Source organism: Musca autumnalis, unplaced genomic scaffold (genome assembly GCF_047663935.1).
Source record: "Musca autumnalis isolate F117 unplaced genomic scaffold, ASM4766393v1 scaffold_5, whole genome shotgun sequence".
NCBI lineage: Eukaryota > Metazoa > Arthropoda > Insecta > Diptera > Muscidae > Musca > Musca autumnalis.
Window position 1 is genome coordinate 172,795,104 of NW_027412088.1, and position 26,901 is coordinate 172,822,004.

Here is a 26,901-nt window from a genome sequence, read left to right on the forward strand (position 1 = left end):
TATGTACAAAAGACACCTTCAGGGGATGTTGAATGTATAGAAGGCACCTTTAGGAGGTATTCTATGTACAGAATATACCTTCAGTAGGTCTTCTACGTACAGAAGACAACATTAGGAGGTCTTCTATGTACAGAATATCCCTTTACGAGGACTTTATGTATAGAAGACCCCTTAATGAGGTCATCTATGGACAGAACACCCCTTCATGAGGTCATCTATAGAAAGAAGACCCCTTTAGGAGGTGTTGTATGTACAGAAGACGCCTTTAGGAAGTCTTCTATTTACAGAAGACACCTTTAAAGGTCTTCTATCTACAGAAGACCCATTAGGAATTCCTCTAGATATAGAGGACACCTTAGGAGGTCTTCGATGTATAGAAGACTCCATCAGATCTCTTCTATTTACAGAGAATCCCTTAAGGTTGTCTTCTATTTATAGAAAACTCCCTTAGAAAGTTTTCCATGTTTAAAATACCCAATTAGGAGGTCTTCTGTCGATAGAAACCCCTGTATAGATGGAAAATCTCTTTAGAAGGTCTTCGATGTATAGGAGATGCTTTTAGGAAGTCTTCTATGCATAGAAGACCCGTTTAAAAGGTCTTCTACGTACAGAAGACCCCCTTTGAGAGGCCTATGTGTAGAATATTTCTTTGAGAGATCTCCTATGTACAAAATACACCTTCAGGGGATCTTATATGTAGAGGAGGCACCTTTAGGAGGTATTCTATGTACAGAATATACCTTCAATAGGTCTTCTACGTACAGAAGACAACATTAGGAGGTCTTCTAGGTACAGAATATCCCTTTACAAGGACTTTTATGTATACAAGACTCCTTAATGGGGTCATCTATGGACAGAAGACCCCTTCATGAGGTCATCTATGGAAAGAATACCCCTTTAGGAGGTCTTATATGTACAGAAGGCACTTTTAGGATATCTTCTATCTACAGAAGATACCTTTAGTAGGTCTTCCATCTACGGAAGACACCTTTAGGTGTCTTAAGGGATCTTCTGTACATAGAAGGTACAGAAGATTTCTTTAGTATGTCTTCTATGAACACAGAAGAACACTTTAGGAGAACACCTGCAAAAAAAAGAAAGAATATATGTATAGAATATCTTTAGGAGGTCTTCTAGGCATACAAGATCCTTTTAGGTGGTCATCTATGCATAGAAGAACCCTTTGAGAGATCGTCTACGTAATGAAGACCCCTTTTGGTCGTTATCTATGCATAAATATATCGTCTTAATATATCGTCTATATATAGATGACCCCTTTAGGTGGCCTTCTATGCATACTACAACACTTTGGGAGGACTTCTATGCATAAAAGAACAATTTAGTAGGTATTCTATGTATAGAGACCTTTTTAGGAAGACTTCTATTCATAGAAGAACCCTTTAGGAGATTGTGTGTAGAAGAACCCTTCAAGAGGTCGTCCGTGTAAAGAAGATGCTTGACGATGTCTTTAAGAAGTCTTCTACGCATATAGGACCCCTCAAAGAAGCCTTGTAGGCATGGAATACCTCTTTAGGAACTTGTCTCATATACATATAATACCCCTTGAGGTTATTTTTGCTAATGCACTCCACAAATATCCGTGATCATCGGGCAGCTCGATTTTCTCAGTTACTTTTTAATTTTCGCTTATCCTGCAATAGTCTTCAATGTCCTTTCTTTCCTATTTGCAAAACATAGATCTGATTCTGTAGTAACCTATGGCAGATGTCATTGGATTCCTTGAAGCTTGGTTCGTTGTCCAAATTTAGCTATCCGCGACAGCTTTGTTCTAACTGGCGGGTTGGCTTCATCGAGTTGTCGTTTGTAACATGGAATGATCCAGATCTGCGCGTCGTCAGTTCTTCCACAGCGTCATTTCCTTCGGTGTTGCAATGGCCCAGGACCCAACTCAAAGTTACGATTGATTTTAGGGTCACCAAGGCGTTCTTGCAATCAAAATCTGAGTAGGACCTGAGTGTTTTAAGCGTTGTCACCGGTCCAACTACGTTAATTTTCATCTGCAGATTTTTTGATTGCGAAGATTTCGGCTTGGAAGACACTACGACCTATTTACCTTTGATATTGGCCTGTTGGGCAGAACTTGTAGCATTGTTCCAAAGTTTGGCTTTCATTTTAAGGTCCATTTAGGGTCACTCGATGCCACAGTGGTTATATCTCCGTAGAACCGGAATGAACGTTAAACGCACATACAAGCTCGGCAAATATTTTCCAGAGATGGAATCACTGCCTCTGGTGGGTTCCTACAAAATATTCTTTATAGAATACACATTTTGTGGCCTCTAGAGACCTGCCAAATATTCTTTAAAAAAATCCGCGTTTTGTGGCCTCTAGAGACCTTCAAAATATTCTTTAAAAATCCACGTTTTGTGGCCTTTAAAGATGTAAAAACTTTTTAAAAATTCCACGTTTTGTGGCCTCCAAAGTCCTAAAAAATATTCTCTATAAAATGGTGTGAGCTAAGAGAATGATTTGGCTATTTTGAGACGTTTTGACTGTCTCCATATATGAGTTTCAAAATACTCAAGTTATTATCATAGCACACGACATTTTTGGCGCCCAACATGGGGCACATAGACATTACTCAAACTACATAAATTTAAAAACTCCTAAAGATGCCTTTTTATAGTCAACCAAATAATCAATAACTACCATTGATTGTCAGAAATAAAAATCAATAACTAAATCCATCTGTGCTCTTAAAATCCTTAGCAACTGTCCTTGGCAGATGAAAACACACAACTGCTGCTGCTTTGGGCCAAAATGTGTGTGTAATTCGGCTTATTTATGTCATGTTACATGTTTACGACCTAGGCGGTTTCAATGGCCATCAGAGTTAACAATTAAGTTTTTGTGGTCCTTACAAATGTTGTTGCCAGTTTCACTCTACACACAGTCCCCACACACATTATTACGAACAACGGTTGGTGGTCTATGGTCCGTCCATTTAGCCATTGCAACATCAGCTGTTGCTTTTTCTAACCATTACTAGACGACATCAACAGTGAAATGAAACCAGCCATGAATAGGCCAGCCTTTCGCTTGGAGCAACAAAAGGTGTTTCTGACATTTGTAATGATATGTAGAGACGACCGACAACCGATAAACTCGATACTATTTTTGTTATTTGTGTAGACGACCGACAGACCATTGTCGTAAGGTCATCATGACAAACATCTGTCATTCGAATGATTATAGACAAACAATTTCAAATGCCTACTACTTTACTATGGTTTCTTGAAAATTAAAAAAATTGAAAATGGAAAACTGCTGTTTAGAAAATGTTTGTTTCCTTGCGAGTGTATTGCTTTTTGGTTGATGTGGATAAACCTGTCAAATATTTTTATTATCTTCAAACGCATTTTTTAATATCAAATTTATTTGAAATTTGACAAGATATCAAGCAGATGTTATAAATGTTTTATACACACACATAACGTGGATTTTTAAAGACTATTTTGTAGGTTTTTTGAAGCCACAAAACCTGGATTTTTTAAAGAATATTTTCTAGGTTTTTAGAAGCCACAAAACGTGGATTTTTTAAAGAATATTTTGTAGGCCTTTAGAGGCCACAAAACGTGGATTTTTTAAAGAATATGTTGTAGGGTTTTTGAAGCCACAAAATGTGGATTTTTTAAAGAATATTTTTTAGGTTTTTAGAAGCCACAAAACGTGGATTTTTTTAAAGAATATTTTTTAGGTTTTTAGAAGCCACAAAACGTGGATTTTTTAAAGAATATTTTTTAGGTTTTTAGAAGCCACAAAACGTGGATTTTTTAAGGAATATTTTTTAGGTTTTTAGGAGCCACAAAACGTGGATTTTTGAAAGAATATTTTTTTAGGTTTTTAGAAGCCACAAAACGTGGATTTTTTAAAGAATATTTTTTAAGTTTTTTAAAGCCACAAAACGTGGATTTTTTAAAGAATATTTTTTAGGTTTTTTAAAGCCACAAAACGTGGATTTTTTAAAGAATATTTTGTAGGCCTTTAGAGGCCACAGAACGTGGATTTTTAAAAGAAGATTTTGTAGCTTTTAAAACCACAAAACGTGGATTTTTTAAAGAATATTTTGTAGGCCTTTAGAGACCACAAAACGTGGATTTTTTAAAGAATATTTTGAAGGTTTTTTGAAGCCACAAAACGTGGATTTTTTAAAGAATATTTTGAAGGTTTTTTGAAGCCACAAAACGTGGATTTTTTAAAGAATATTTTGTAGGCCTTTAGAGGCCACAAAACGTGGATTTTTTAAATAATATTTTGTAGGCCTTTAGAGGCCACAAAACGTGGATTTTTTAAAGAATATTTTTTAGGTTTTTAGAAGCCTTAAAACGTGGATTTTTTAAAGAATATTTTTTAGGGTTTTAGAAGCCACAAAACGTGGATTTTTTAAAGAATATTTTGTAGATTTGTAAAAGCCACAAAACGTGGATTTTTTAAAGAATATTTTGCAGGCCTTTAGAGGCCACAAAATGTGGATTTTTTAAAGAATATTTTGTAGGCCTTTAGAGGCCACAAACCGTGGATTTTTTAAAGAATATTTTGTAGGCCTTTAGAGGCCACAAAACGTGGATTTTTTAAAGAATATTTTCTAAAACTTTAGACGCCACAAAACGTGGATTCTTTAAAGAATATTTTGTAACACTTTAGAGGCCACAAAACGTGGATTTTTTAAAGAATATTTTGTAGGCCTTTAGAGGCCACAAAACGTGGATTTTTTAAAGAATATTTTGTAGGTCTTTAGAGGCCACAAAACGTGGATTTTTTAAAGAATATTTTGTAGGCCTTTAGAGGCCACAAAACGTGGATTTTTTAAAGAATATTTTGTAGGCCTTTAGAGGCCACAAAACGTGGATTTTTTAAAGAATATTTTGTAGGCCTTTAGAGGCCACAAAAGGTGGATTTTTTAAAGAATATTTTGTAAAACTTTAGAGGCCACAAAACGTGGATTTTTTAAAGAATATTTTGTAGGCCTTTAGAGGCCACAAAACGTGGATTTTTTAAAGAATATTTTGTAAAACTTTAGAGGCCACAAAACGTGGATTTTTTAAAGAATATTTTGTAGGCCTTTAGAGGCCACAAAAGGTGGATTTTTTAAAGAATATTTTGTAAAACTTTAGAGGCCACAAAACGTGGATTTTTTAAAGAATATTTTGTAGGCCTTTAGAGGCCACAAAAGGTGGATTTTTTAAAGAATATTTTGTAAAACTTTAGAGGCCACAAAACGTGGATTTTTTAAAGAATATTTTGTAAAACTTTAGAGGCCACAAAACGTGGATTTTTTAAAGAATATTTTGTAGGCCTTTAGAGGCCTCAAAACGTGGATTTTTTAAAGAATATTTTGTAGGCCTTTAGAGGCCACAAAACGTGGATTTTTTAAAGAATATTTTGTAAAACTTTAGAGGCCACAAAACGTGGATTTTTTAAAGAATATTTTGTAAAACTTTAGAGGCCACAAAACGTGGATTTTTTAAAGAATATTTTGTAGGCCTTTAGAGGCCACAAAACGTGGATTTTTTAAAGAATATTTTGTAGGCCTTTAGAGGCCACAAAACGTGGATTTTTTAAAGAATATTTTGTAGGCCTTTAGAGGCCACAAAACGTGGATTTTTTAAAGAATATTTTTAAAACTTTAGAGGCCACAAAACGTGGATTTTTTAAAGAATATTTTGTAAAACTTTAGAGGCCACAAAACGTGGATTTTTTCAAGAATATTTTGTAGGCCTTTAGAGGCCACAAAACGTGGATTTTTTAAAGAATATTTTGTAAAACTTTAGAGGCCACAAAACGTGGATTTTTTAAAGAATATTTTGTAAAACTTTAGAGGCCACAAAACGTGGATTTTTTAAAGAATATTTTGTAGGCCTTTAGAGGCCACAAAACGTGGATTTTTTAAAGAATATTTTGTAGGCCTTTAGAGGCCACAAAACGTGGATTTTTTAAAGAATATTTTGTAAAACTTTAGAGGCCACAAAACGTGGATTTTTTAAAGAATATTTTGTAAAACTTCAGAGGCCACAAAACGTGGATTTTTTAAAGAATATTTTGTAGGCCTTTAGAGGCCACAAAACGTGGATTTTTTAAAGAATATTTTGTAGGCCTTTAGAGGCCACAAAAGGTGGATTTTTTAAAGAATATTTTTTAGGTTTTTAGAAGCCACAAAACGTGGATTTTTTAAAGAATATTTTGTAAAACTTTAGAGGCCACAAAAGGTGGATTTTTTAAAGAATATTTTGTAGGCCTTTAGAGGCCACAAAACGAGGATTTTTTAAAGAATATTTTGTAGGCCTTTAGAGGCCACAAAACGTGGATTTTTTAAAGAATATTTTGTAAGTTTTTTGAAGCCACAAAACGCGGATTTTTTAAAGAATATTTTTTAGGTTTTTTGAAGCCACAAAACGTGGATTTTTTAAAGAATATTTTTTAGGTTTTTAGAAGCCACAAAACGTGGATTTTTTAAAGAATATTTTTTAGGTTTTTAGAAGCCACAAAACGTGGATTTTTTAAAGAATATTTTTTAGGTTTTTAGAAGCCACAAAACGTGGATTTAAAAAAAAAAAAATATTTTTTAGGTTTTTAGAAGCCACAAAACGTGGATTTTTTAAAAAAAAATATTTTTTAGGTTTTTAGAAGCCACAAAACGTGGATTTTTTAAAGAATATTTTTTAGGTTTTTAGAAGCCACAAAACGTGGATTTTTTAAAGAATATTTTTTAGCCACAAAACGTGGATTTTTTAAAGAATATTTTTTAGCCACAAAACGTGGATTTTTTAAAGAATATTTTTTAGCCACAAAACGTGGATTTTTTAAAGAATATTTAGTAAAACTTTAGAGGCCACAAAACGTGGATTTTTTAAAGAATATTTTGTAAAACTTCAGAGGCCACAAAACGTGGATTTTTTAAAGAATATTTTGTAAAACTTTAGAGGCCACAAAACGTGGATTTTTTAAAGAATATTTTGTAGATTTTTTAAAGAATATTTTTTAGGTTTTTAGAAGCCACAAAACGTGGATTTTTTAAAGAATATTTTGTAAAACTTTAGAGGCCACAAAAGGTGGATTTTTTAAAGAATATTTTGTAGGCCTTTAGAGGCCACAAAAGGTGGATTTTTTAAAGAATATTTTGTAAAACTTTAGAGGCCACAAAACGTGGATTTTTTAAAGAATATTTTGTAGGCCTTTAGAGGCCACAAAACGTGGATTTTTTAAAGAATATTTTGTAGGCCTTTAGAGGCCACAAAACGTGGATTTTTTAAAGAATATTTTGTAGGCCTTTAGAGGCCACAAAACGTGGATTTTTTAAAGAATATTTTGTAGGCCTTTAGAGGCCACAAAACGTGGATTTTTTAAAGAATATTTTTAAAACTTTAGAGGCCACAAAACGTGGATTTTTTAAAGAATATTTTGTAAAACTTTAGAGGCCACAAAACGTGGATTTTTTCAAGAATATTTTGTAAAACTTTAGAGGCCACAAAACGTGGATTTTTTCAAGAATATTTTGTAGGCCTTTAGAGGCCACAAAACGTGGATTTTTTAAAGAATATTTTGTAAAACTTTAGAGGCCACAAAACGTGGATTTTTTAAAGAATATTTTTTAGGTTTTTAGAAGCCACAAAACGTGGATTTTTTAAAGAATATTTTTTAGGTTTTTAGAAGCCACAAAACGTGGATTTTTTCAAGAATATTTTGTAGGCCTTTAGAGGCCACAAAACGTGGATTTTTTAAAGAATATTTTGTAAAACTTTAGAGGCCACAAAACGTGGATTTTTTAAAGAATATTTTGTAGGCCTTTAGAGGCCACAAAAGGTGGATTTTTTAAAGAATATTTTGTAGGCCTTTAGAGGCCACAAAAGGTGGATTTTTTAAAGAATATTTTGTAAAACTTTAGAGGCCACAAAACGTGGATTTTTTAAAGAATATTTTGTAGGCCTTTAGAGGCCACAAAACGTGGATTTTTTAAAGAATATTTTGTAGGCCTTTAGAGGCCACAAAACGTGGATTTTTTAAAGAATATTTTGTAGGCCTTTAGAGGGCACAAAACGTGGATTTTTTAAAGAATATTTTTAAAACTTTAGAGGCCACAAAACGTGGATTTTTTAAAGAATATTTTGTAAAACTTTAGAGGCCACAAAACGTGGATTTTTTCAAGAATATTTTGTAGGCCTTTAGAGGCCACAAAACGTGGATTTTTTAAAGAATATTTTGTAAAACTTTAGAGGCCACAAAACGTGGATTTTTTAAAGAATATTTTGTAGGCCTTTAGAGGCCACAAAACGTGGATTTTTTAAAGAATATTTTGTAGGCCTTTAGAGGCCACAAAACGTGGATTTTTTAAAGAATATTTTGTAAAACTTTAGAGGCCACAAAACGTGGATTTTTTAAAGAATATTTTGTAAAACTTTAGAGGCCACAAAACGTGGATTTTTTAAAGAATATTTTGTAAAACTTCAGAGGCCACAAAACGTGGATTTTTTAAAGAATATTTAGTAAAACTTTAGAGGCCACAAAACGTGGATTTTTTAAAGAATATTTTGTAAAACTTCAGAGGCCACAAAACGTGGATTTTTTAAAGAATATTTTGTAGGCCTTTAGAGGCCACAAAAGGTGGATTTTTTAAAGAATATTTTTTAGGTATTTAGAAGCCACAAAACGTGGATTTTTTAAAGAATATTTTGTAAAACTTTAGAGGCCACAAAAGGTGGATTTTTTAAAGAATATTTTGTAGGCCTTTAGAGGCCACAAAACGAGGATTTTTTAAAGAATATTTTGTAGGCCTTTAGAGGCCACAAAACGTGGATTTTTTAAAGAATATTTTGTAAGTTTTTTGAAGCCACAAAACGCGGATTTTTTAAAGAATATTTTTTAGGTTTTTTGAAGCCACAAAACGTGGATTTTTTAAAGAATATTTTTTAGGTTTTTAGAAGCCACAAAACGTGGATTTTTTAAAGAATATTTTTTAGGTTTTTAGAAGCCACAAAACGTGGATTTTTTAAAGAATATTTTTTAGGTTTTTAGAAGCCACAAAACGTGGATTTAAAAAAAAAAATATTTTTTAGGTTTTTAGAAGCCACAAAACGTGGATTTTTTAAAAAAAAATATTTTTTAGGTTTTTAGAAGCCACAAAACGTGGATTTTTTAAAAAAAATATTTTTTAGGTTTTTAGAAGCCACAAAACGTGGATTTTTTAAAGAATATTTTTTAGCCACAAAACGTGGATTTTTTAAAGAATATTTTTTAGCCACAAAACGTGGATTTTTTAAAGAATATTTTTTAGCCACAAAACGTGGATTTTTTAAAGAATATTTAGTAAAACTTTAGAGGCCACAAAACGTGGATTTTTTAAAGAATATTTTGTAAAACTTCAGAGGCCACAAAACGTGGATTTTTTAAAGAATATTTTGTAAAACTTTAGAGGCCACAAAACGTGGATTTTTTAAAGAATATTTTGTAGGCCTTTAGAGGCCACAAAAGGTGGATTTTTTAAAGAATATTTTTTAGGTTTTTAGAAGCCACAAAACGTGGATTTTTTAAAGAATATTTTGTAGGCCTTTAGAGGCCACAAAACGAGGATTTTTTAAAGAATATTTTGTAGGCCTTTAGAGGCCACAAAACGTGGATTTTTTAAAGAATATTTTGTAAGTTTTTTGAAGCCACAAAACGCGGATTTTTTAAAGAATATTTTTTAGGTTTTTTGAAGCCACAAAACGTGGATTTTTTAAAGAATATTTTTTAGGTTTTTAGAAGCCACAAAACGTGGATTTTTTAAAGAATATTTTTTAGGTTTTTAGAAGCCACAAAACGTGGATTTTAAAAAAAAAATATTTTTTAGGTTTTTAGAAGCCACAAAACGTGGATTTTTTTTAAAAAAAATATTTTTTAGGTTTTTAGAAGCCACAAAACGTGGATTTTTTAAAAAAAATATTTTTTAGGTTTTTAGAAGCCACAAAACGTGGATTTTTTAAAAAAAATATTTTTTAGGTTTTTAGAAGCCACAAAACGTGGATTTTTTAAAGAATATTTTTTAGCCACAAAACGTGGATTTTTTAAAGAATATTTTTAGCCACAAAACGTGGATTTTTTAAAGAATATTTTTTAGCCACAAAACGTGGATTTTTTAAAGAATATTTTTTAGCCACAAAACGTGGATTTTTTAAAGAATATTTTTTAGCCACAAAACGTGGATTTTTTAAAGAATATTTTTTAGCCACAAAACGTGGATTTTTTAAAGAATATTTTTTAGCCACAAAACGTGGATTTTTTAAAGAATATTTTTTAGCCACAAAACGTGGATTTTTTAAAGAATATTTTTTAGCCACAAAACGTGGATTTTTTAAAGAATATTTTTTAGCCACAAAACGTGGATTTTTTAAAGAATATTTTTTAGCCACAAAACGTGGATTTTTTAAAGAATATTTTTTAGCCACAAAACGTGGATTTTTTAAAGAATATTTTTTAGCCACAAAACGTGGATTTTTTAAAGAATATTTTTTAGCCACAAAACGTGGATTTTTTAAAGAATATTTTTTAGCCACAAAACGTGGATTTTTTAAAGAATATTTTTTAGGTTTTTAGAAGCCACAAAACGTGGATTTAAAAAAAAAAATATTTTTTAGGTTTTTAGAAGCCACAAAACGTGGATTTTTTAAAAAAAATATTTTTTAGGTTTTTAGAAGCCACAAAACGTGGATTTTTTAAAGAATATTTTTTAGCCACAAAACGTGGATTTTTTAAAGAATATTTTTTAGCCACAAAACGTGGATTTTTTAAAGAATATTTAGTAAAACTTTAGAGGCCACAAAACGTGGATTTTTTAAAGAATATTTTGTAAAACTTCAGAGGCCACAAAACGTGGATTTTTTAAAGAATATTTTGTAAAACTTTAGAGGCCACAAAACGTGGATTTTTTAAAGAATATTTTGTAGATTTTTTAAAGAATATTTTTTAGGTTTTTAGAAGCCACAAAACGTGGATTTTTTAAAGAATATTTTGTAAAACTTTAGAGGCCACAAAAGGTGGATTTTTTAAAGAATATTTTGTAGGCCTTTAGAGGCCACAAAAGGTGGATTTTTTAAAGAATATTTTGTAAAACTTTAGAGGCCACAAAACGTGGATTTTTTAAAGAATATTTTGTAGGCCTTTAGAGGCCACAAAACGTGGATTTTTTAAAGAATATTTTGTAGGCCTTTAGAGGCCACAAAACGTGGATTTTTTAAAGAATATTTTGTAGGCCTTTAGAGGCCACAAAACGTGGATTTTTTAAAGAATATTTTGTAGGCCTTTAGAGGCCACAAAACGTGGATTTTTTAAAGAATATTTTTAAAACTTTAGAGGCCACAAAACGTGGATTTTTTAAAGAATATTTTGTAGGCCTTTAGAGGCCACAAAACGTGGATTTTTTAAAGAATATTTTGTAGTCCTTTAGAGGCCACAAAACGTGGATTTTTTAAAGAATATTTTTAAAACTTTAGAGGCCACAAAACGTGGATTTTTTAAAGAATATTTTGTAAAACTTTAGAGGCCACAAAACGTGGATTTTTTCAAGAATATTTTGTAAAACTTTAGAGGCCACAAAACGTGGATTTTTTCAAGAATATTTTGTAGGCCTTTAGAGGCCACAAAACGTGGATTTTTTAAAGAATATTTTGTAAAACTTTAGAGGCCACAAAACGTGGATTTTTTAAAGAATATTTTGTAGGCCTTTAGAGGCCACAAAACGTGGATTTTTTAAAGAATATTTTGTAGGCCTTTAGAGGCCACAAAACGTGGATTTTTTAAAGAATATTTTGTAAAACTTTAGAGGCCACAAAACGTGGATTTTTTAAAGAATATTTTGTAGGCCTTTAGAGGCCACAAAAGGTGGATTTTTTAAAGAATATTTTGTAGGCCTTTAGAGGCCACAAAAGGTGGATTTTTTAAAGAATATTTTGTAAAACTTTAGAGGCCACAAAACGTGGATTTTTTAAAGAATATTTTGTAGGCCTTTAGAGGCCACAAAACGTGGATTTTTTTAAGAATATTTTGTAGGCCTTTAGAGGCCACAAAACGTGGATTTTTTAAAGAATATTTTGTAGGCCTTTAGAGGCCACAAAACGTGGATTTTTTAAAGAATATTTTTAAAACTTTAGAGGCCACAAAACGTGGATTTTTTAAAGAATATTTTGTAAAACTTTAGAGGCCACAAAACGTGGATTTTTTCAAGAATATTTTGTAGGCCTTTAGAGGCCACAAAACGTGGATTTTTTAAAGAATATTTTGTAGGCCTTTAGAGGCCACAAAACGTGGATTTTTTAAAGAATATTTTGTAGGCCTTTAGAGGCCACAAAACGTGGATTTTTTAAAGAATATTTTGTAAAACTTTAGAGGCCACAAAACGTGGATTTTTTAAAGAATATTTTGTAAAACTTTAGAGGCCACAAAACGTGGATTTTTTAAAGAATATTTTGTAAAACTTCAGAGGCCACAAAACGTGGATTTTTTAAAGAATATTTAGTAAAACTTTAGAGGCCACAAAACGTGGATTTTTTAAAGAATATTTTGTAAAACTTCAGAGGCCACAAAACGTGGATTTTTTAAAGAATATTTTGTAAAACTTTAGAGGCCACAAAACGTGGATTTTTTCAAGAATATTTTGTAGGCCTTTAGAGGCCACAAAACGTGGATTTTTTAAAGAATATTTTGTAGGCCTTTAGAGGCCACAAAACGTGGATTTTTTAAAGAATATTTTGTAGGCCTTTAGAGGCCACAAAACGTGGATTTTTTAAAGAATATTTTGTAGGCCTTTAGAGGCCACAAAACGTGGATTTTTTAAAGAATATTTTGTAAAACTTTAGAGGCCACAAAACGTGGATTTTTTAAAGAATATTTTGTAAAACTTCAGAGGCCACAAAACGTGGATTTTTTAAAGAATATTTAGTAAAACTTTAGAGGCCACAAAACGTGGATTTTTTAAAGAATATTTTGTAAAACTTCAGAGGCCACAAAACGTGGATTTTTTAAAGAATATTTTGTAGGCCTTTAGAGGCCACAAAAGGTGGATTTTTTAAAGAATATTTTTTAGGTTTTTAGAAGCCACAAAACGTGGATTTTTTAAAGAATATTTTGTAAAACTTTAGAGGCCACAAAAGGTGGATTTTTTAAAGAATATTTTGTAGGCCTTTAGAGGCCACAAAACGAGGATTTTTTAAAGAATATTTTGTAGGCCTTTAGAGGCCACAAAACGTGGATTTTTTAAAGAATATTTTGTAAGTTTTTTGAAGCCACAAAACGCGGATTTTTTAAAGAATATTTTTTAGGTTTTTTGAAGCCACAAAACGTGGATTTTTTAAAGAATATTTTTTAGGTTTTTAGAAGCCACAAAACGTGGATTTTTTAAAGAATATTTTTTAGGTTTTTAGAAGCCACAAAACGTGGATTTTTTAAAGAATATTTTTTAGGTTTTTAGAAGCCACAAAACGTGGATTTAAAAAAAAAAAAATATTTTTTAGGTTTTTAGAAGCCACAAAACGTGGATTTTTTAAAAAAAATATTTTTTAGGTTTTTAGAAGCCACAAAACGTGGATTTTTTAAAGAATATTTTTTAGCCACAAAACGTGGATTTTTTAAAGAATATTTTTTAGCCACAAAACGTGGATTTTTTAAAGAATATTTTTTAGGTTTTTAGAAGCCACAAAACGTGGATTTTTTAAAGAATATTTTTTAGGTTTTTAGAAGCCACAAAACGTGGATTTTTTAAAGAATATTTTTTAGGTTTTTAGAAGCCACAAAACGTGGAGATGACTTTTCCCATACAAAAGTTCACCGGAGATGACTTTTCCCATACAAAAGTTCACCGGAGATGACTTTTCCAAAATAAAAGTTCACCGGAGATGACTTTTCCAATACAAAAGTTCACCGGAGATGACTTTTCCCATACAAAAGTTCACGGGAGATGACTTTTCCCATACAAAAGTTCACCGGAGATGACTTTTCCAATACAAAAGTTCGCCGGAGATGACTTTTCCCAAACAAAAGTTCACCGGAGAAGACACCTGGTCTTCTATAGGTAGACCTCTGCTCTTCTACACCTTTTTTCAGATGTAATTCGAATTATTTTTCTTGTAATTCGATCATTTTATTTGTAACTCGTAACTTTTAATTTGTAATTCGGATTATTCCACTTGTTATTCGAATTATTCCATTTGTAATTCGAATTATTCCATTTGTAATTCGAATTATTCCATTTGTAATTCGAATTGTTTTATTTGAAATTCGAATTATTTCATTTGTAAATCGAATAATTTTGTTTGTAATTACAAATGGAATAATTCGAATTACAAGTAAAGTAATTCGAATTACAAATGGAATTTTCGAATTACAAATGAAATGTTACAAATTACAACTAAAATGTTTCGAATTATATCTGAAAAAGATGTATAGGAAGACCTCTGGTCTTATATAAGAAGCCTTTTGGTCTTCTATAGGAAGACCTCTGATCATTTATGGGAAGACTTCTGGTCCTCAATAGAAAAACGCCTGGTCTTCTATAGGTAGGCCTCTGGTCTTCTATAGGTGGGCTCTGGCCTTCTATAGGAAGATCTCTGGCCTTCTATAGGAAGACCTCTGGTCTTCTATAGGAAGACCTCTGGTCTTCTATAGGAAGACCTCTGGTCTTCTATAGGAAGACCTCTGGTCTTCTATAGGAAGACCTCTGGTCTTCTATAGGAAGACCTCTGGTCTTCTATAGGAAGACCTCTGGTCTTCTATAGGAAGACCTCTGGTCTTCTATAGGAAGACCTCTGGTCTTCTATAGGAAGACCTCTGGTCTTCTATAGGAAGACCTCTGGTCTTCTATAGGAAGACCTCTGGTCTTCTATAGGAAGACCTCTGGTCTTCTATAGGAAGACCTCTGGTCTTCTATAGGAAGACCTCTGGTCTTCTATAGGAAGACCTCTGGTCTTCTATAGGAAGACCTCTGGTCTTCTATAGCAACCTCTGGTCTTCTATAGGAAGACCTCTGGTCTTCTATAGCAACATTTGTGGTCGTCTATAAGAGGACCTCTGGCCTTCTATAGGAAGACGTCTTTGCTTCTAAAGTAACCCCTTTGGTCTTTTATAGGAAAACCCCAGTTCTTCGTTTTAGGGATAGCTCTGGCATTTTATAGGAAGACCTCTGATCTCCTACCATGTTGTGCCAGATGGATTTATAAATCAAAACCAGTGTCTGCATTTTGAATTCAATCAAACGCCTCCTTAACCCAACTGAAATTCCCACAATTCCAATTAAATCCTGCGGTAAAGGTGAATTCACTTCTTATTTTGTTTTTCATTTTAAAGAGTATTTTTGTTTCAATATTTTTCAATTGAAATATTACAAAAACAAAACTCCAATGATGTTGTTGTTTTTCTTTCTTATTATTATCCTTTGAAGAGCAGTTGTGAGTTGTAGTTTCGTTTCGTTCGTTTTGAATGTGAAGAGCAATGCTTTTATAGAACACACTGTTTAATCCACACACACACACAACTGAATGCACTGTCGTCGTCCTTTACCAGCGACTGACGACGGACAGACAGACAAACCGTCATACAATGAGGCCAAATGTTTAACGAAGACATCTGAATTATTTAAACATCTGGCCGTTTTTTTGTTTTCTGTTCTGTTCTGCGGTGCAGTGTTGATCGTTTCCTTCAGCAGGATATATCTCTCTGTGTAAATTTGTATAACTGTCAGGCTGAGTGCTTTATGGTTAATGCATATGTGTTTGTGTGTGTGTACGGCTGTATAACAAAAGCCGAGAGGACAACGCCTGCCACTGGGTTTTTGTTTCAGTTTTTTTTCTGCTTTTCAATTCAATTTCTCGTCTGTGGCTTGTAGCACGAAATAGTTTTTAGGTCGCTGACATTATTACTTCTTTAGCTGGTTGTTTGTTTTTGTAAAATAGTATGAGTGTGTGTATTAGAGTTGTGTGTGTGTGCCTGGTTCTAAGCGGCTGTTGGGTATTCTTTCTTTTGCTATTGAATACGTGTTTTGTGTCGGCCCGGTGCATGAATTCCACACATAATTCTTTTGCGCTACTTCGTCCTAGTATTATTCTTGCTTGTGTTTTTCTTCATTCTTCGCCAACAGCTTGCCACATTTGCCCGTTGTGGCAAAAAAAAAGGATCTCTCTGCATAGTTTTTTCCTTCTGCCATTCACAATATTTTATTTAAAGAACTAAAAAAATTTATTTGCACTTTCCTCTTTCAGATGAATGCTAGTCTAAACAAAACTGCATTTTCCTACTTTACCTTTTTCTTATCTCACCTTTTACATTTGGCCACTAACTACAATTCACAGCTGCTTGCTTGGGTGTTTCTTCTTCTCCTTTTGTCGACGTGCCACATGCAATATTTTTGTGGCAGGTGTTCCATAGAGGAGAGGAACAGTTGAGAGCAGTTGTTTAAAATTTTATTTTATCGGTGGGTTTATTGTATTTTTAATCCTTAAATTTTTGTTGATTGGAAATAATTTGTCTTAGAACAGCTGATTGATGTCGTGTTTTATTGTTTGGGCGACGAAAATCAGCTGATTGTAATAAAATTGTGAGTCAGTAGGTGCTGTCAAATCCAAAATAATGTGTATGTCTGAGAATAGTTGGAAAGGTGTTTTCACGTTATCCACATGACGTGGATAATGTTTCTACGTTATCCAAACGACGTGGATAATGTTTCTACGTTATCCAAACCATGTGGGTAATGTTTCTACGATATCCACATGACGTGGATAATGTTTATACGTTATCCACATGTTTATACGATTTATGGATAATGTTTCTACTTTATCCTCATAACGTGGATAATGTTTATACGTTATCCACATGAAGTGGATAATGTTTATACGTTATCCACATAACGATGATAATGTTTCTACCTTATCCACAAAAAGTGGATAATGTTTCTACATTATCCACATGACGAGAATAATGTCTTAACGTTATCCACATAACGTAGAAAATTTTACAACGTTATCTACATGGCGTGGATAATGTTTTTTACGTTATCCACATGACGTGGCTAATCCACATGCAGTGGATAATGCTTCCACGTTGTCCACAAGACGTGGATAATATATCTAGATGTGGATATCATAAAAACATTATCCACTTTATGTGGATAACGTAGAACCATTATTAACGTCATGTGGATAACGTAGAAACATTATCCACTTCATGTGGATAAGGTAGATACATTATCCACGTCATCTGTGTAACGTAGAAAGGTTATCCACGTCATGGGGATAACGTAGAAACATTATCCACGTCATATGGATAACGTAGCCACATTATCCACGTCATTTGGATAACATAGATACATTATCCACGACATGTGGATAACGTATAAACATTATTCACGTAATGTGGGTAACATTTAAGCATTATCCACATCATTTGGATAACGTAGAAACATTATCCACGTCATGTGGATAACGTCGAAACATTATCCATGTCATGTGGATAACGTAGAAACATTATCCACTTCATGTGGATAACGTAGATACATTATCTACGTCATCTGTGTAACGTAGAAAGATTATCGGCGTCATGTGGATAACGTCTAAACATTATCCATGTCATGTGGATAACGTGGAAACATTATCCACTTTATGTGGATAACGTAGATACATTATCCATGTCGTCTGTGTGACGTAGAAAGATTATCGGCGTCATGTGGATAACGTAGAAAGATTATCGGTGTCATGTGGATAACGTAGAAAGGTTATTCACGTCATGGGGATAACGTAGAAACATTATCCACGTCATATGGATAACGTAGACACATTATCCACGTCATTTGGATAACGTATAAACATTATTCACGTCATGTGGGTAACATTTAAGCATTATCCACATCATTTGGATAACGTAGAAACATTATCCACGTCATGTGGATAACGTAAAAACATTATTCACGTCATGTGGATAACGTAGAAAGGTTATCCCCGTCATGTGGATAACGTCGAAACATTATCCACGTCATGTGGATAACGTAGAAACATTATCCACTTCATGTGGATAACGTAGAAACATTATCCACTTCATGTGGATAACGTAGAAACATTATCCACGTCATTTGGATAACGTAGAAACATTATCCACGCCATGTAGGTAACGCAGATACATTATCCACGTCATCGGTGTAACGTAGAAAGATTATCGGCGTCATGTGGATAACGTATAAAAATTATTCATGTGGATAACTTAGAAAAATTATCCGCTTCATGTGGATAACGTAGAAAAATTATCCGCTTCATGTGGATAACGTAGAAACAATAAGCAAGTCATGTGGATAAACATTATCCACGTCAAGTGGATAACGTAGAAGCATTATCCACGTCATGTGGATAACGTAGAAACATTATCCACGTCATGTGGATTAAGTAGAAACATTATTCACGTCATGTGGATAACGTAGAAACATTATCTACGTCATGTGGGTAACGTAGAAACATAATCCACGTCATGTGCATAACGTAGAAACATTATCCACGTCAAGTGGATAACGTAGAAACATTATCCACGTCATGTGGATAACGTAAAAACATTATCCACGTCGTGTGGATAACGTCGAAACATTATCCACGTCATGTGGATAACGTAGAAACATTATCCACTTCATGTGAATAACGTAGACACATTATCCACGTCAAGTGGATAACGTAGAAACATTATCCACGTCATGTGGATAACGTAAAAACATTATCCACGTCATGTGGATAACGTAGAAAGGTTAGCCACGTCATGTGGATAACGTCGAAACATTATCCACGTCATGTGGATAACGTAGAAACATTATCCACTTCATGTGAATAACGTCGAAACATTATCCACGTCATTTCGATAACGTGGAAACATTATCCACGCTATGTGGATAACGTAGACACATTATCCACGTCGTCTGTGTAACGTAGAAAGATTATCGGCGTCATGTGGATAACGTCGAAACATTATCCATGTCATGTGGATAACGTGGAAACATTATCCACTTCATGTGGATAAGGTAGATACATTATCCACGTCGTCTGTGTAACGTAGACAGATTATCGGCGTCATGTGGATAATGTAGAATGGTTATCCACGTCATGGGGATAACGTAGAAACATTATCCACGTCATATGGATAACGTAGACACATTATTCACGTCATGTGGGTAACATTTAAGCATTATCCACATCATTTGGATAACGTAGAAACATTATCCACGTCATGTGGATAACGTAGAAACATTATCCACGTCATTTGGATAACGTAGAAACATTATCCATGTCATGTGGATAACGTAGAAACATTATCCACTTCATGTGGATAACGTAGACACATTATTGACGTCATTTGCATAACGTAGAGACATTATCCACGACATGTGGATAACGTATAAACATTATTCACGTCACGTAGAAACATTATCCACTTCATGTGGATAACGTAGAAACATAATCCACGTCATGTGGATAACGTCGAAACATTATCCACTTCATGTGGATAACATAGAAACCTTATCCACGTCATTTGGATAACGTAGAAACATTATCCACTTCATGTGAATAACGTAGAAACATAATTCATGTCATGTGGATAACGTCGAAACATTATCCATGTCATGTGGATAACGTAGATACATTATCCACGTCATATGTGTAACGTAGATACATTATCCACGTCATCTGTGTAACGTAGAAAGATTATCGGCGTCATGTGGATAACGTGGAAAGGTTATCCACGTCATGGGGATAACGTAGAAACATTATCTACGTCATATGGATAACGTAGACACATTATCCACGTCATTTGGATAACGTAGAGACATTATCCACGTCATGTGGATAACGTCGAAACATTATCCATGTCATGTGGATAACGTAGAAACATTATCCACTTCATGTGTATAACGTAAAAACATCCACGTCATGTGGATAACGTCGAAACATTATCCATGTCATGTGGATAACGTAGAAACATTATCCACTTCATGTGGATAACGTAGATACATTATCCACGCCATCTGTGTAACGTAGAAAGATTATCGGCGTCATGTGGATAACGTCGAAACATTATCCATGTCATGTGGATAACGTAGAAAGGTTATCCACGTCATTGGGATAACGTAGAAACATTATTCACGTCATATGGATAACGTAGACACATTATCCACGTCATTTGGATAACGTAGAGACACTATCCACGACATGTGGATAACGTATAAACATTATTCACGTTATGTGGGTAACATTTAAGCATTATCCACATCATTTGGATAACGTAGAAACATTATCCACGTCATGTGGGTAACGTTTAAGCATTATACACATCATTTGGATAGCGTAGAAACATTATCCATGTCATGTGGATAACGTAGAAACATTATCCACTTCATGTGGATAACGTAGATACATTATCCACGTCATCTGTGTAACGTCGAAAGATTATCGGCGTCATGTGGATAACGTCGAAACATTATCCATGTCATGTGGATAACGTAGAAAGGTTATCCACGTCATGGGGATAACGTAGAAACATTATTCACGTCATATGGATAACGTAGACACATTATCCACGTCATTTGGATAACGTAGAGACATTATCCACGGCATGTGGATAACGTATAAACATTAGTCACGTTATGTGGGTAACATTTAAGCATTATCCACATCATTTGGATAACGTAGAAACATTATCCACGCCATGTGGGTAACGTTTAAGCATTATCCACGTCATGTGGATAACGTAGAAATATTATCCACGACATGTGGATAATGTAGAAGCATAATCCACGTCATGTAAATAATGTAAAAACATTACCCACGTCATTTGGATAACGTAGATACATTATCCAAATCATGTGGATAACGTAGAAATATTATCCGCGCTATGTGGTTAACGTAGATGCGTTATCCCTCGTCATGTGGATAATGTTTCTACGTTATCCGCATGATGTCGAGAATGTTTTTACGTTATCCAAATGACGTTAATAATGTTTCTACGTTATCCAGATGACATTAATAATGTTTCTACGTTACCCACATGAATTCACATGAAGTGGATAATGTTTCTACGTTAGAAAGATTATCGGCGTCATGTGGATAACGTCGAAACATTATCCATGTCATGTGGATAACGTGGAAACATTATCCACTTCATGTGGATAAGGTAGATACATTATCCACGTCGTCTGTGTAACGTAGACAGATTATCGGCGTCATGTGGATAATGTAGAATGGTTATCCACGTCATGGGGATAACGTAGAAACATTATCCACGTCATATGGATAACGTAGACACATTATTCACGTCATGTGGGTAACATTTAAGCATTATCCACATCATTTGGATAACGTAGAAACATTATCCACGTCATGTGGATAACGTAGAAACATTATCCACGTCATTTGGATAACGTAGAAACATTATCCATGTCATGTGGATAACGTAGAAACATTATCCACTTCATGTGGATAACGTAGACACATTATTGACGTCATTTGCATAACGTAGAGACATTATCCACGACATGTGGATAACGTATAAACATTATTCACGTCACGTAGAAACATTATCCACTTCATGTGGATAACGTAGAAACATAATCCACGTCATGTGGATAACGTCGAAACATTATCCACTTCATGTGGATAACATAGAAACCTTATCCACGTCATTTGGATAACGTAGAAACATTATCCACTTCATGTGAATAACGTAGAAACATAATTCATGTCATGTGGATAACGTCGAAACATTATCCATGTCATGTGGATAACGTAGATACATTATCCACGTCATATGTGTAACGTAGATACATTATCCACGTCATCTGTGTAACGTAGAAAGATTATCGGCGTCATGTGGATAACGTGGAAAGGTTATCCACGTCATGGGGATAACGTAGAAACATTATCTACGTCATATGGATAACGTAGACACATTATCCACGTCATTTGGATAACGTAGAGACATTATCCACGTCATGTGGATAACGTCGAAACATTATCCATGTCATGTGGATAACGTAGAAACATTATCCACTTCATGTGTATAACGTAAAAACATCCACGTCATGTGGATAACGTCGAAACATTATCCATGTCATGTGGATAACGTAGAAACATTATCCACTTCATGTGGATAACGTAGATACATTATCCACGCCATCTGTGTAACGTAGAAAGATTATCGGCGTCATGTGGATAACGTCGAAACATTATCCATGTCATGTGGATAACGTAGAAAGGTTATCCACGTCATTGGGATAACGTAGAAACATTATTCACGTCATATGGATAACGTAGACACATTATCCACGTCATTTGGATAACGTAGAGACACTATCCACGACATGTGGATAACGTATAAACATTATTCACGTTATGTGGGTAACATTTAAGCATTATCCACATCATTTGGATAACGTAGAAACATTATCCACGTCATGTGGGTAACGTTTAAGCATTATACACATCATTTGGATAGCGTAGAAACATTATCCATGTCATGTGGATAACGTAGAAACATTATCCACTTCATGTGGATAACGTAGATACATTATCCACGTCATCTGTGTAACGTCGAAAGATTATCGGCGTCATGTGGATAACGTCGAAACATTATCCATGTCATGTGGATAACGTAGAAAGGTTATCCACGTCATGGGGATAACGTAGAAACATTATTCACGTCATATGGATAACGTAGACACATTATCCACGTCATTTGGATAACGTAGAGACATTATCCACGGCATGTGGATAACGTATAAACATTAGTCACGTTATGTGGGTAACATTTAAGCATTATACACATCATTTGGATAACGTAGAAACATTATCCACGCCATGTGGGTAACGTTTAAGCATTATCCACGTCATGTGGATAACGTAGAAATATTATCCACGACATGTGGATAATGTAGAAGCATAATCCACGTCATGTAAATAATGTAAAAACATTACCCACGTCATTTGGATAACGTAGATACATTATCCAAATCATGTGGATAACGTAGAAATATTATCCGCGCTATGTGGTTAACGTAGATGCGTTATCCCTCGTCATGTGGATAATGTTTCTACGTTATCCGCATGATGTCGAGAATGTTTTTACGTTATCCAAATGACGTTAATAATGTTTCTACGTTATCCAGATGACATTAATAATGTTTCTACGTTACCCACATGAATTCACATGAAGTGGATAATGTTTCTACGTTATCCACATGAAGTGGATAATGTTTCTACGTTATCCGCATGATGTCGATAATGTTTTACGTTATCCACTTGACGTGGGTAACCTTTCTACGTTATCCACATGACGTGGATAATGTGTATAAGTTATCCACATGACGTGCTTATTGTTTCTACGTTATCCACATGAAGCGGATAATTTTTCTACGTTATCCACATGATGAGAATATCATTTCTGCGTTTCCCGCATGACATGGATAATATGTCTATGTTATCCACATGACGTGGATAATGTTTATACGATATCCAAATGAAGTGGATAATGTTTATACCGTATCCACATGCCGTCGATAATGTTTATACTTTATCCACATGGCTTGGATAATGTTTATACGTTATCCACATGTCGGGGACAATTTTAATACATTATCCATGTAACGTGGATAATGTTTATACGTTATCCACATGACGTGGATAATATTTATACGTTATCCAAATGAAGTGGATAATGTTTATCCGTATCCAGATGGCGTCGATAATGTTTAAATGTTATCCACATAACGTGTTATCCATATAACTTATAAACATTACGTTATCCACATGGATAATGTTTCTATGTTATCCAAGTAACGTGGTTAATGCTTTGTGACATTCATGCAACGTATATAACGATTTGACGTTATCCAAATACCCTGGATAATATTTTCAGGTACTGTGGAAAATGTTGTTTCCTTATACCAATAACACCAGTTGAGCCTTAACGAATTGCAAGCAATGTAAACATTTCTTTAACTTTATCCAAAAACTTGTGGATAATTCTTTCCACGTAATCCTTTTAATTTTAGCAACCTTCCGGTTGTTTATAAAATACAGCTGATTTTTGTTGATATTTTTTACAGCTGACATTTTGTTGTTCGTTTTTTCTTTCTTCTTTATTTTTGCATTTTTTTATTGTTTTTGTCATTTATTGCATATATTTTTTGTTCTTATTTTTAATTTTCTCCGTCGACCTCCACTGCGTCATGAACCAGTACTGAATGTTAGTGTAGCTATCACCAACCAACCAGTGGTAGTTGTTCCAAGGGCTGATATCCGTGCTTAAGTCTCTGTGGCCTGTGGAAACTCTTGAACTCTTCATCCACCATATATGCATATAAAGGAGGGATAAGAAGCCAACCAACCCAGCAACCGAGCAACCAGGCAGAGTACTCAATGTGTCGTCATCATATCATCCACCATAACATATTTCTCTGATATAGATTTCCATGCAGGGCACTTGCTGCTCCAAAACAACAACAACAACCACCACCAAAGGCAAGTAGAGCCAGCCAGCCAGCCAGTCACTCAGTTAGTGGTGCTACTGTTTGTTGTGTTGCTGTTGTTGTTGTTGGCCAGTAATGGTATGTGCGGTGGTAAGGTAATGACGTTTTTGCGGGGGAGTTTTGTAGGGTTGGTTGGTCTTTCGGTGGTGGTTCCCGGCTCATTTTGAGACAGAGTGCCTACAATGTCAACGTCCAAACTAAAAGGGGTGGAAAAGTAACACGCATGTTTTCTAGGTGCAAGGACGTCTGGCGGCCTTGAACCACTTGTTCTGTTCCCCAGCTAGACGATTTTCATCCACCATTAGCCAAGTGGCCTTAACTGCCGGCCGGCATTCTCATCGTCTTCTCAATGAATTCAGGCAGGCGGCACCAGCAACCACTTTTTTTCCAAAAAAAAAGAAAACAAAACAAAGTACTCGCATGGCCCAGTCCCCCCAATTTGATGGCGGCTGCTCCCTCTAAAAAAGTCGTTCATAAACAACCGGGAAAAAAAGAAACATCCACTTTTCAAGTGTGTCACACATATAGCTCCATGGAGAAAGATATTGATGATGGTGGGGCGGGTGCAATTTCTAGAGGATTTCCTTTATTTTTCATGTGCAAAACGGCTCGCTAGCACCACAATTAGCACCTTTTAGGCATTTGATGGCTGAGCTACACTGCACTTTCCTTAAAGAGGTCTTCTTCTTCATCTCCTTTCCTTTACTTGTTATGGAATTTCAATATGTTTTAGGGGTTTGTTTACATCTTTTGCCATGAAAATAGCAATGTCTTGGATTGACTGGTGGTTACCTTCCTCACCACCACCACCACCACTATTTCCCTGAGTAATCAAAGACGTCACCACCACCTCTTCTTTCCATTGCAATTTTTCATTCATTCATAAATTCTCCTTAAACATAGGGTTAAATTCATTATTGCGCTCTTTGGTCTGTCGGGGTTTTTTTTGGGGTATGTATTGCTGTTGGTCAGGTCGGTGGATCAGGTGTTTGACCTTGATATTGAATTTTTTAGGGTTTGTTGTGGTTTTGTTTTGTTATCATGGCGCTACTTATAGGGGTAGATTTTTCGCGATTTTTGGAAAACAAGCAACAAGTTTCTGCTTACTATGGGGGAGCACTCGCAGGGTTTTTAGGGTAGGATATAATTGAAATGTTATTATCGGAAGGTGAGGTGTTATGTGCAAAGGATGTCATGGTATTTTGAAAGTGCGTGATGTCAATGGAAGGTCACCAGGGTGTGTTATAAAAGACCATAAGGTTTCCTTATAAAAGGTTAGGCCTTCTTATGTTTGCAAAATAACTCAAGATGCCTTCTTCCGTCTATAGAGGACCTCAAGAAATTTTCTGCTGTTTGTAAAAGGCCTCAATAGGCTCTCGTCTGTATATAGGAGACCACGGGAACACCTTAAAGACCTTAAAAGGTCCTCTTCTGACTACAGAAGACATCCGAAGACCTCAAGATGCTTGTCTTTAAATGCCTCAATAGGCTCTCTTCTGTATATAGGAGACCACAGGAACACCTTAAAGACCTTAGAAGGTTCTCTTCAGTCTACGGAGGACATCCGAAGACCTCACGATGCCGTCTTCCATCTATAGAAGATCTCAAGTAATCTTCTACTGTCTGTAAAAGGCCTCAATAGACTCTCTTCTATATATAGGAGAACACAGGAACACCTTAGAGACCTTAGAAGGTCCTCTTCAGTCTACGGAAGACATCCGAAGACCTCAAGATGCCGTCTTCCATCTGTAGAAGACCTCAAGTAATCTTCTACTGTCTGTAAAAGGCCTCAATAGACTCCCTTCTGTATATAGGAGACCACAGGAACACCTTACAGACCTTAGAAGGTCCTCTTCAGTCTACGGAAGACATCCGAAGACCTCAAGATGCCGTCTTCCATCTATAGAAGACCTCAAGTAATCTTCTACTGTCTGTAAAAGGCCTCGATATACTCTCTTCTGTATATAGGAGACCACAGGAACACCTTAAAGACCTTAGAAGGTCCTCTTCTGACTACAGAAGACATCCGAAGACCTCAAGATGCCTGTCTTTAAATGCCTTAATAGGCTCTCTTCTGTATATAGGAGACCACAGGAACACCTTAAAGACCTTAGAAGGTCCTCTTCAGTCTACGGAAGACATCCGAAGACCTCAAGATGCCGTCTTCCATCTATAGAAGATCTCAAGTAATCTTCTACTGTCTGTAAAAGGCCTCAATAGACTCTCGTCTGTATATAGGAGACCACAGAAACACCTTAGAGACCTTAGAAGGTCCTCTTCAGTCTACGGAAGACATCCGTAGACCTCAAAATGCCGTCTTCCATCTATAGAAGACCTCAAGTAATCTTCTGCTGTCTGTAAAAGGCCTCAATAGA

The 26,901-nt window shown here is 34.7% G+C and overlaps 1 protein-coding gene across 2 annotated transcripts in view; it reads left to right on the forward strand.

Moving 5' to 3' along the window:
* Positions 1–26,901, forward strand: part of LOC141406814 (uncharacterized) — a 108,382-nt gene that overhangs the window by 14,355 nt on the left and 67,126 nt on the right. The window lies entirely within an intron of this gene.